Below are 10,054 nucleotides of genomic sequence, written 5' to 3' on the forward strand. Positions count from 1 at the left end.
AATAATATTATAATATAATTTCTGTAATAATGTTATAGAAATATCCTTGAAGTTAGTGCTTGTTTTATGGTCCTATTATGATTATAGAACATTAAAAAGCTGTTTTTCCCCCAGATTCAAGAAGGTACATTTAGTTCCGCTCCACTGACGTAAAACTGTTAAAGAGGCAATAGTAATTTGCAGTGAGGGAGCAGAGTAGTAGTTGGCTGAGGCTGCGCCGGGGGGAAGTGACCTCAGAGGGACACACCGAACTAGGTGCGGGAGTGGAAGCGCCCCTTATCTTGGCTGCATGATCAGTGAACAAAACTTAAGAAACTTCACCGTCAAGGGAAGTGTTATTTAATTTTTCTTGCATCCACAATCACCACCCACAGTGAAATGAAAGATATATTTTCTTTTTTTCATATGGGGGAAATCTGCTGTCCGGGGCCTCTCCAAAGTGCTAAATTGTAGTGGTGTCATTTTAAAAGATAAGAAGCACGTGAGTCACCCATATTATTTTCATTTGCTTTGTTTGCAATATGAAGCTCAAGCTCTGGGGCCTTGACACTATTATCTCGGGGAGCATCAAAGTAAATTTATAGGACATACTCCATGAAGATAATATTTTACTTCCACTTCGATGAGCAGCAAGTAAAGTCTTAAGAGCTTTTGATTAGACATCTAAAGTTTCACTCTTGGTCTCTCCATGCTGAGAACAAAGATGAGGGGAAATAAATAAAGATGCGTCTTTTTTAAGTTTTATTATTTTGTGTGTGTGTGTACCGTCAAATCGGATCTGACTGGTACAGGAGGAGATTGCCCTTCCTTCTCTAGGAAAGCATCTGGTGGATTTGAACAACACACCTCTGGGATTGCAGTGCAGCTTCTTGCCACTAGGCCACCAGAGCTCCCTATAAAGATGTATCTTACAACATCTTAAGAGACAGTTAGTCCGAGGAACCAGTGGACCATGTGAGCCTCAGCTTCCTTGAGCCTGAGATGAGAACAGCACGCTACCTGGCGACCACCGCTGAGTGCTCTAAAAGGCTTCACAGGAGAGGTTCTTGGCTAAAGTGGAGGAACGTGTGAAACAAAACTGAAAAGCATAAAAAGACAAGGCTTTTAACTATGGAAATTAACAGAAATCCCAAAGAGATAACCACTACTCTTCCCCCCCCACCCCTATACATTATTTTTATTAAAAAATGCAATGCTACGTACAAATTATATACTTTGTAAGAATGAGGCTTGATTTAAATACAGTATAAATTAAGATGTTCCAAGATATATCTTGAGATGGGAGAACTAAATTAGTACTTGTAAGTATTTGTGGTTTACTAGTTTTTGGTCTTTTAATCACTACTCTTGATAAAGTCTTCATTACTTCAAGGTGTTTTAGATGGTGAAGAACTTGACCAGTCAGTCATTCAGAACTACCAGCCCCACCCTAGGAACAGAGCAAGGGCTTCTTCCGTCCCGACGGGCAAGCCCGAGGTCCCTGCGTGGAGGCCTGCTCCGTCCTGTGAACTAACCCTAACATTGCTAAGTGTCCAAAGCCACTTCATGGTAGTGTATTTGTGTTGGTCACAGTTATGTGTCAAACACCATCTTCAAATACTTTGCATAATTAACCTTATTTAAGTCCTACAGTGTTTTTTTTTAAATTTTTCTATTTTATTTTATTATTTTTGTGTGCGTGTACCGTCAAATCAGATCTGACTGGTACAGGAGGAGATTGCCCCTCCTTCCCCGGCAGAGCATCTGGTGGATTTGAACCGTTCACCTCTGGGATTGTAGTTGCAGCTTCTTGCCACCAGGCCACCAGAAGTCCTACAGTGTTTTAAAAGATAAATGCAGTTGTTCCAATGTACAGAGCACAAATGGATAAGATAGGTACTATATTTTATGCACAAGAAAACAAATACTTAGATTACATGCTTTCTATCAATTTCTCAAAATCTAAATATATATCAGTTTTCCTTTCAAAATGCATGATTATGATTGATGTGTGTTTTATCCTTTTTTCTGAAAATTTACCTTAGAAGCTAAATCTAAATGCTTTTCTGGGTTGTGTCTGAGAAACATTTGTTTGTTAAAATAATTTCCAATATCCATTTGAGCTTTTCAAAAGCTTATATAAGAACCACTGTGTTCTTACCTCACAGACCTCTGATTTTATCTTTTATAGTTATTGACATCCTTATTTTGTGGAAGTAAACATTTCCCCCCTTTCTAATTTCTTTAGATATAAATGTTCATAATCATACCACCATTTGTGCTACTCCAAGAACAAACCCCACCTTTACAGTCTGTCTCTATTTCACTCTAGGTGTGGATTTATTTATATTCCTGCACCTCCCAATGCACTTTGCACACACTGTCGAAGTATTCATTATGTATTTGTGGAATAAATGAGTAAATGCAATAAATAAGTAATGAAATCCTCAAGCCCCATGCCTGCTCTCCCAGTTCCCTGTGCCAATTACTTACTCCTTTTTTGCTCACTGTAGAATTCATCGTCTGTAAATCACAAATTACTGCTCTTCCATAGGAAACCTAAATTCTAACATTTTTTTCATTCTCTTCTCTCTCTTTGCTCCTGTCTGTCTTAATTGCAGATACATGGACACCTATAGCATTCCTGCTGTTCACACGTACACTTCACACTCCCCAAATTTACTTTTAATTGTTCATTATAACTTCTTGTATGGTGGTTTTAATTAAGGGGAAACTTCTTGCACACAGGAACATAAGGGGGTTTTTTTCCAGTACTTAATTCCTTAGTTACAGGGAGTAGAATCAGCGTATTTATCAAATATTGCTTGCTTCCAAGGAAATACTAGCTGGTTTCATTTCTCGGTTGCCTAGCAGAGCAGCGTATGAAGCGATATTTTTCATGTTTCAGGGTCTTTGTTGCTACTCTTGCTGCTAATAGGTATTTCCCCAAACACTGCCTTGAAATAGTTTTTATTATACACCCATTTAGTTTAACAAAATGAATAAGCAGATACAGTCCCGATTCCTGTACATTGTGGTAAATGGAATATTTAAAAGTTTCTCAGGCAGAACAAAATTGTATCAAAAGAGAACAATAGCTAGTGATTAAAATGAATTGCTATTTGGAAGAAGTTCAAGGTTAATATGGTGTCCATACCTAGGTGTGGCACACGCACACACACGTACAGAAAGATGGAAGAGGAGAGATTACAGTAGATTAAGGCATAGATTTTTGTATGAACTCAGGTTTAATCATCACCTATACATAGATGTGCTGCAGGATCTTGGACAAATTACAGAAATATTTTGGTTCTTCAATATAACACTTGTTTTGTGGTACTAATATAATTACTGAACAATAAAAGCTTTATTTTTCCAGGTAATTCCTTTTTCTGTAATTAAGGGACTTTATGGCACATAACAACAGCAACACAACAACCTATAATTGTTGCCATGTTTGCATGTAACATAATTATTGTTTATGTTACATTTTTATTCATTAATGTATCTCTGTTTTGACTTATTCAAAACGAAAGTTACAACTGAAAATGACATTATTCTAATTTCTATGAGATTAAATGTATAGACTGTGTAGATTTGTTGATGTACATCCTGCTGCCTTGGATCAACCATGAGATTACACGAAATGGAAAGAACTTAGAGAAGAATATGGTCTATAACTACTGCTCAGTAAGTTAGGACTACAGTTATGAATTCTGGTCAACATGAGTGAATAAACTATGATTGTGAGAAGTATTCGTAGGGAGCAGAGGGAATGTCACTATAGCAGGGAGAGTCACTAAGTAGGGAAAATTTTGTAAACTGGTAGCAAAGTGTCAGGGAACGTCTCATTTATTCAAGCTATGATGAGATTTCTCCAATTTTACTTTCTAATATAATAATAGAAGGAAGATAGATTTGTTATGGAAGGGCTAGGAAGACAAGGAGAAGACGGCATTTAGGAACAGATTCCCAGGTGATACCCATGTTGCTGGCTCGTAGACTACACTTTGAAACCACTACCATAAACTGTTCCATTCTTCATTCCATTAGGAAGCTTTATTTCTGTCCTTCATGTGGAGTAAATTCAACCTAGAGGTAAATGGTGGGCGGATTCTGGAAGGCAAGGGGATCCTCTAATTCTCCTGCTCAGGTATTTTAGCTGCCATTGGACAGTCCAGTTCACCTCCTAGGTCACCATCCCCAGTGACCTAGTGATCTCAAGGTGAAGATGGCTGTGTTTCTGTCTGTTTGTCCTCAGAGAAGCACACATTCCTTGTCAGCTGGCAGGACCAGCTCTATCAGTAAGTGGAGATGGACTCTGAAGAACTCAAGTTTTGCCAAGGTTTCTGCCATTAACGATATTGCCCATTGATAGAAAAAGGGTTGAATGTCTCACCCCCCTACCCCCCGGCCAAATGACTGAGCACTGTAATTGTTCTTTGAATCTCCAGTTGCCTTTAGAAAATTTATCAACAGTTTGCCAGGGGTGGCTTTGGGTTCTGGATACACCCCTACAGCTCAACTTCCCTTTCTCCCCCTTCCTGGTTCTCACTACTGGTCCCACAAAAGGCTGTTGTTTGGAAGTCGGTCTGTAGAGATCTGCCTGTATTTGACTGGTAATGACTTGCAGTGATTTAGTATTTGCAGCTCCTTCAGCTGGCTTTCTGGTTATTGGCATTTCATCAACATGCAAACAGGGTTAGTTTAGCTTCTTTCTTCTCTTCTACTTGGTCTGTCCCTAGTGTATTTTGTGATGTTAATTGTCAGTTCCTTAACTTGTTCTCACCTATCTGAAAATAAAGCTTTAATATCTCTTGTGGGGACTTGCCTTATTTATTTCTAAACATGTTAATATTTGAGGTTTGGAAAAAAATGATATTTTTAAAAACATTTTAAGTTTCAGTGGGTGGTTGATAGTATGTGCTCTAGTGGCCTATTGGGTAACTAACTGTGCTGCCAGCCCAAAGGTAGGAGTTCGAATCCACCAGTTGCTCTGTGGGAGGAAGTAGGGCCATTTCCTCATGTGAGATTTACAGCCTCTGAAAATCTTCTGGAGGGTCAGCTATGAATCAGTTCTGACTCCATGCCAATGAGAGAAGGAGGAGGAGAGGATTAGGGAGAGAGAGAGGAACAAGGAAAAGGAGAAAGAAAGTATGCCAAAGTATAGATGTTTCATTTGTCGACATTGCATTTTGAGACCGAGTTCAGTATGACTGCCATTAGCTTTCCTATAGATTGTTTAGGATTTTCTGCGTGGATAAATGCATTCCGTCCAGTTGGGGTGGAGACCTTTTTTCTGAATGCATGACTGCATTGGTTTCTGCTCTGGTAGCTGGGCTGTGTGAAGTGGCAAGCAGGTTTTTCTAGCAGATCGTGGGGTGTGATGTGCAGACTGTGGATAGGGCGGTGATTCCCTCCATTTCTATCCCTCAAAGAGACTACTGAATAATTTAGCTGTAGCTTTGCTGAGCATTCTTTCCCTCTTTTATCTAAAATGCCATATACCAACTGCTCTGTCATAGGATGTGTCTGTTAAATAGACTGAGACCAGGAAAAATGACCTGTGCAGCAGCAGGTTTTTTTCCTATGTACATATAGCAAATACTAAACCCTAGTCTGACCGAGTTTTGCTGAGAAACACAGCAACAGTCTTAATTCCAGTTAGGTTCTTCTGCGTGGGATTTATTAGCTGTGATTTGCTTGACAGAAGCAGAACTTTGAATTGATAGATGCAGATTTTCGCCAATTTTGTAATTATGTGTGTTTATCTCTGTGTGTGTGTGTGTGTGTGTGTGTGTGTGTGTCTATTTATATATATTTACAAAGAATTCATAGAGGTACATAAAGCAATTAGATAGATTCATACTTTACAAGAATATTTTAATTTGTAAACTACTGGTTAGAATGAAAAATCGATCTCTACTTACATGATTTGAAAAATTATGTTTAGTTAATAATAATAATATCGGTAGCCCCTGATTTATTTTTTTATTAATTTTTAAAAAATTTATTGTTTTGTGTGCACTGTCAAATCCGACCTGACTGGTACAGGGGGAAATTGTCCCGTGCACCTCTGGGATTGAAGTACAGCTTCTTGGTACTAGGCCAACCAGAGCTCACCCTGATTTATTTTTGTGGATTGAATTATGTTCCCCAAAATTAAAGTCCTAAACCCCATTTCTGCAAATATGACAGTACAGAAACAGGGAATTTTGTTGTATAAAGTCAGTGAGGTCATTCCAGAGCCGTCTGGGTCACTGTGAATGGTGTCTTATAGACACTGACACGGATGAGGTTGAGGGGAAGAGCCGTTGAGGATGTGACCACAGAGAAGGATTCATGTGGCAGCTGGAAGGAGGGCCCAGCCCTTGGAGCCAGTCTTCAGATTCCGCCTTCTACCTTCCACAACAGATAGGAAATATATTTCTGTGTGTGAAGCCTCCGTGTTGTGTCATGTGTTTGTTAGAGCAGCACTGGGAAAACCAGGCAGTTAATTGAGAGGCGCTGTGGTGAGCTGCGGTTTTGGTTATTTTTAACTATGTTTCCTCTCTTGGTGCAGACCACTGTGTTAGGAATTGCTGCCGCCTCCCCAGGCAAGATCTACTTATAGTGACCATCCAGGGCAGAGGAGAACTTGTGCTCAGTTTGCTGGTCTGTTGCCTGAGAGCCGATTGCGAGATCCTCTTATTATGCCCATTTATTTGTGTGAAGAGTCCCAGCTCGAAAGGGTCCCAGTAATGGGCTCTAGTCGCCTAGCTGTGGAACTGGGAAGGCGGCTCCGCCATGTCTCCACTGTGTGTGATCTGATTGTTGTTGTTCTGTGGGCTGTAGCATCACAGATGCCCCTTCATTTTTCAGAGGCTCTAAATCACAAGAGAGGAGACTGTGCCTTTTTCACCCATGGAGCAGCTGGTGGATTCAAACCGCGTATCTTTGGGTTGGCAGCACAACTCCTTGCTGTAGGCCTCCAGGGCTCCTTTTGATTTGTGTAGACAGGATGATAAGTGGAGTTGTTTGCGAATCAGAGTAGCTTTGTAATGCATCAGTTTGGCTAGACTGAAGAATAGCTCTCGGATCTGTCTCGTGTTTCAGTAAATGTGGGACTACAGAGGTCCACAAGGGAGAATTGGAGGGTCCCCTGGAGGAGCGGCACGGTGCACCTGGCACTTGGACCCACCTGCAGGCTCACCTCTGCGCACAAGGAGGAAGCAGAGATGACACCAGCTCTGACCTCCCCAGGTCTGCTTTCAGCTTCTCAGCTGTGGCCACCGGGGTATATTGGAGCCCATGATAAGGGTACAGTTCTGCAGGTCACCTTCACTCTCAAGGGCGGAGGCCCCAGGGATGGACACAGATTCCGGTCCACCCTCCTGGACTCTAGCTCACCTTTGTGGACCCCAGGTGGCTCTAGATCACCCTCAGGCAGCAAAGCAGTCATGGGGAAGTTGCTTAACTAGTTCCCATAATTTAGTAAAGTCAAGTTTCTTCACACAGGCTTTGATTGACACATATGACCACTTTCACATGTATGTTATTAAATAGAACTGTTGTTATATTCCTGTTGTTAGGTACTGAGGAATTAATTTACATTCAAAGCAACCCCATGTAAGAGAGCTGAACTTTCCTAAGGGTTTTTAAGAGAGCAAACCACCAATCTTACTCTCATGGAGCCCCGACATAGCTTCAAACCATCAAACTTTTGCTAGCAGGCAGATGGCCTTGCTATGTTTAACTTTAGTGTAATAATTGCATGTTACAATTACAAATTTACGCGTGTGAAATTTCATGAATGCTCCACGTCTCTGGGTCAGCCCTGACACAGCACTCTTTAACAATTTAACTTATCAATGTAGCTTGTTCTGCTGAAGGAAGAATGTCGAGTTCCCCATGAAGAGTTGATACTATTTAGAACAGAGAGGTTTGTCTTTATAATGAGTCATATTTTCTAAACCAGGTTCAGACTTGTAAACCAGACGACCCTGAGAAAGTTCAGAACTGCCCTCAACCTCGTTTAGCTCTTGTAAAATTGAGTTGTTGTGAGGGTTACGTGAAATAACACATCTAGTGCCTGAGACTTCCCTTGGAACTTAAAGAAAGGATAGACACTATTTCTAGTATTGTTGTGGCTGTCAGAATTATTCCTAAAGACATGGGTAATTTCGCCTCTATAAAATCATCTGTCCATATAATAATGTTTAATGAGACACAATGATAACATTCTCTCTTCGGCAGGATAACGGCAGCACTCCTGCAAGGCAGGGCATTTTGTGGTTGAAGTACCAGAAATAATTTTCTAAAAGGCAGACCAATAAATAAAAATAATAATGAATCTGCTATAAAATACAATAGAGAAAGAATCATCTTCGCCTTTTTAAGTTGAGCTGTAGTTTTGATGCAATAAAAGGCAGGGATCTCCAGTGCTCATTTTAATGTATCTTAACATTTATGTATACCCATGTGGCCATAGATCAAAATATGATAAAATAAAATGTATTTGATTAATGACTTTTATTTTATTTTTTTAAATTAATGACCCTTTTACAGTAAAAAAGAGAAATTTTGAAATACTTACAAATGCAGGCTAGTTAATAATAATAAGTAATTAATATTTTATAACCTGTATTTTGTAACATGAAAATTTACAACTGTTGTTTCCCCTTCTTTCAACTATTGGTTTTTGTTGTCTGAAAATGCCTGGATGATAATTTTACTGTTAAAGACATTCTTGATTTATATTAGCTTCTCTGGTAAATGTTATTTTAATATCTTTTACCATTGACTGCTCTGTAATAGTTCTCCTGTTTTTAGGTTAGTTTGTTTGTTGTCATTTCAGGATGCTTTAAGAGTTCTCTCTTTGGCTCTGTAGGATTAGGGAGATTATGTCTAGGTGTGGGGTGACTGTAGGATTAGGGAGATTATGTCTAGGTGTGGGGTGACTGTAGGATTAGGGAGGCCACGTCTAGGTGTGATGCATGAGCCGCCTCTGAATTACGCTGCATTAGAGCCATCTATGGGTTTTTCATCATTTAAGGAAACGTTTCACAAATAGCTCCTTGGATTTTACTGGTGTCTTTTATTTCCTATCAAACAATTTTTCTGTGGTTTTATCTCTCTCACTTTGCATTTGGATTTCCTTTTGTTGTCTTAAACCTTAACATTTTGTCAACAATTCAGACTTTAGTCTCTGATTTCTTACTATTCTTTAATTTCTGCATTAACTCTGTAATGATGTTGCTTTTATCCCACAGAGTATTCTTTTCCTTAGAACTGCAATTTGATTTTCATCTCCTTGTGTGTTATTATTTTATTGTTACAATCTCATTTTATCAAATTCCTTTTCTTATTATTCTCTAGTGGAAAGCGGTTGTGAGGGATTTTAAAATGTGGGAAAGTATTACCAATGGCTGTTGTTGTGTGCTGAGAAGTCAGGCTGATTCCTAGCTGACCCTTCACTAGACTTTCAGAGGTTGTAACTCACATAGTAGCAGATCGCTCATCTTTCTCTTACAGGGCAACTGGTGGACACAAGCTGCCTACCTTTGGGTTGTCAACACAACTCCTTACCTACTAGGCCACCAGAGCTCCCTAGCCACAATATTTTTAATAGGGATGTTAGGGCAAGTCAGAGTCAGAAAGCCTGTGGGTTCTTTCTTTCTTTACTCCTTGAGTCTTTGCCTGAGGCTCATCTGTTTCCCCTTCCACCCTGTTACCACCAATTTTTTTTCAAGGTTATTCTGTTAAATTAGCCTCCTTTCTTGTGTTTTTGCTGATATTTAAGCTTGTTAGGGGGGAGTTAGTTGTTATGTCTTTTATCTGCATTGTTGTTAGATACCATTGAGTCTTGCACCCTTTCTTGATAAAAAAAAAAAAAAACACAACAAACAAACAAAACAAAAACCCTAACTTGCGCATCTTTTAATTTTTAATCATCTCCAGAAAAGTGAATGAAACTACGTAATTTCACATACAAACTAAGATTTTTTTATTTATTTATTTTTTTTCTATAATTATATGTTATTAATTTTCATAAACATTTACAGAGATTTTGGGCTTCCACTCATTCATTGTTGCA

Source organism: Elephantulus edwardii, unplaced genomic scaffold, assembly GCF_000299155.1.
Source record: "Elephantulus edwardii isolate Elephantulus edwardi_28Jun2011 unplaced genomic scaffold, EleEdw1.0 scaffold00091, whole genome shotgun sequence".
Classification (NCBI taxonomy): domain Eukaryota; kingdom Metazoa; phylum Chordata; class Mammalia; order Macroscelidea; family Macroscelididae; genus Elephantulus; species Elephantulus edwardii.